Below are 2,833 nucleotides of genomic sequence, written 5' to 3'. Positions count from 1 at the left end.
TAGTGTAGTAAAGATTAAGACTAAAAGTAGTAACCTACAATAAGGAACAATTCCAGGTAAACAGAAAGTGTCTAGATAAAAAATATATTAATATTAGACGCTTACCCAGACATTATAGGTCATATGAAAACAAATGCTATAACCCCCAGCTACATCAAGTGGTGGAAAAAGTACTAAATTGTCATACTTGAGTAAAAGTAAAGATGTCTTATTAGAAAATGACTGAAGTAAAAGTCAACCAGTAAAATACTACTTAAGTGTCAAAAGTAAACAGAATTGCTAAAATGTACTTAAGTATCAAAAGCAAAAATCATTTCAAATTCCTTATTAAACCAGACAGCCCAATTGTATTTTTTATTAACGGATAGCCAGGGGCACACTCAAACACATAATTTACAAACAAAGCATGTGTTTAGTGAGTCTGCCAGATCAAATGCAGCAGAGATGTTCTCTTCATAAGTGTTTGAATTAGACAATTTTCCCATCATAATGTAACAAGTACTTTTGGGTGTCAGGGAAATTGTATGGAGTAAAAAGTTTATTTACTTTTGGAATGTAGTGAAGTAAAAGTTGCCAAAAATATAAATAGTAAAGTAATATACAGACATCCCCCAAAAAGTATGTAGTACTTAAAAGTATTTTTACACCACTGCCCAAATGCCTTCACACCCGTTCATTAGCATTCTTTATATACTGTCACACACACACACACACGTATCACATAGTATTCCATACATAGGTTAAGGCCATGCAACCTGAGTGAGGTGCACGTGTACATAAACAGATGCATGCGCCATATATTTATGTCGTGAACACTTGATACGGTCACATGATATTGTGGTAGGTCACAAAATCACGTTACGACCACACGTCAATAATAATTGTATATATCAATATTTTGCTAAGTCTTGCTAAGTGGATGGGTCTCCACAGAAGATGTAGGCAGTACAGTCAAATGGTTACTTGGATTTTCAGAAATGGTGTCAATATCAATAAAATACACAGTATGCACAAGAGCAATATCAGTGATAGACAAGAGTAGCTATAGGCATACAATCAGGGGTAAAGTGGCTGAGCAGCAGAATAAAATAAAACAGTAGCAGCAACATATGGCGTGTGTGTGTTAGGAGAGAGTCGTGAATAGAGGCACTGCAGATAGTGCTGATGACTGGTCCGTCCAAACCACGCATGAACAAGGGAATCTACATTTGGAGAGCCTGTTTCTGTCCTGCCCCTGACTCCGGTGCAGGGCATGTGATGTCCATAGCCTCTTAGTTGCAAAACTCCCTGATCTTCTCAAAAAATATACGTTTGTCTAGCTGTGTCCAATCCAGGTGGTGCGTGTACAGGCAGACCATCTATGGGAGGAAGGATGTCAGCATTGCGACAACACCAGTCTCCAGAGCATTGAAGCTGGAAAACAGGGAAAGAAAAAAAAACGTACAACCTTCCACAACATCAATTCACCTCAAGTTTATTTAAGAAGAATAACCTCATACAATGCAATGAAAATGGTCCGAAGCACCAGTTGGGGAAAACTTGGTGTGGCCTGTGATCAGGAAGTGAAGGTCCAGATTGTGGTGGAGCTTGTGCATGGTCCGCCAGAGCACAAACTTGTTCTTGTTTTGGCCACTGCATTTATCACAATTTAGGTCCACACGTGTTTTCCCAACTCCGTAGTTGGTGAAGAAATGGTGCATGTAGTTGATGACTGCGCTGCTGCCTTTGCTGGATGACATGCCTTCATCAATCAAGTAGTTGACTTGTTGTGGTATTCCTTCACATCAGACACCAAACAAGCGACACTTGCGAGGAGTTAATAAGTAGATGGGATCTGGCTGCATAGGGTCAGAAGGATAGAGCACCTGCAAACAACAAAAGACCAGTAAGATAAATTACAAATCATTGTCTCACCCCTGTCAGTCTGCCTTTACACAGCTCAGTGAAATGTATTTGCCTGCCTCCCACATAAATACATGTTTTTTGTGTGTGTATATCTATCTATCTATGTCCTTAATCAGTATAAAATAGGAAATGTTGCTTACTTGTTGAGCAAAATCAAAGCTGTAATGCATCCTGATGTCTTTGCTTGCTGGTTCAGTAGGGGCCCCCAGAGACAACTGCAGGTCTTGCAGTCAGCAACCATCTTCTGGTAGACAGACCGCTCACTGAACAAGCTGGAGATGCTGCTCTTGCTTCTTCAGCTTGGCTGACTTAACAGCTTCTGGAAAATACAGAAATAAAGTGAGATCAATAAAAGGAGTGCCAATCATGTTGGCGGTAAATTAAATAATTAAAACGTGTTGTTTATTATGCTTTACATACCAAGTGTTGTCATTGATTCCTTGTAGAGACGCCACACTGCTGCTTTTGTCACATGAGATGGCAGCAGCTTTCCACCAAAGTGTTTGTGTCCTGGGTGGCGTCCTGGTAATACTATTGCATTATCCTCTGCGTAGTTGTAGATGAAGTTCACCACTCGCTGCAAATCCTCATTTCTTCGTGTGTAACCTGTGCTTGCTTGGGCCAACTCTCTTTTTGATGGGAGGCATTAGACCATTCTCCTTGTATGACTGTTGGAGGAGAGTCAGGTGTGTCCTACAGATGCTGAAAGACACATTCCAGATACAAATATTTTATCATTACTATACAATAGATGCGAAATGGCATTCTGAGATATCACTACACATAGTTAATCTAACGTCAGCTAGCTAAGATCAAGCTTTGATTTGAGGTCTTTTGTTTAGACATGTAGTTAGTAAGCCAGCTAAACAATTAACCATAGAGTACTAGGCTAGCAATGCAAACCGACTGTCATAGCTAGCTAAAGTTA

At 39.8% G+C, this 2,833-nt stretch overlaps 1 long non-coding RNA gene across 1 annotated transcript; it reads right to left on the bottom strand.

The window, feature by feature from the left end:
- Positions 1–324: 324 nt before the first annotated feature.
- On the bottom strand, positions 325–2,219 carry LOC145857964 (uncharacterized). Its single transcript, XR_014378672.1, has 2 exons — positions 2,046–2,219; positions 325–1,865 (listed from the first exon to the last, which is right to left on the bottom strand). It is a non-coding gene; the product is annotated as an uncharacterized LOC145857964 (long non-coding RNA).
- Between the last annotated feature and the right edge of the window lie 614 nt (positions 2,220–2,833).

This window comes from Salmo salar, chromosome 09 (genome assembly GCF_965601325.2).
Source record: "Salmo salar chromosome 09, fSalSal1, whole genome shotgun sequence".
Classification (NCBI taxonomy): domain Eukaryota; kingdom Metazoa; phylum Chordata; class Actinopteri; order Salmoniformes; family Salmonidae; genus Salmo; species Salmo salar.
This window is presented reverse-complemented; position numbering and strand designations above follow the sequence as displayed.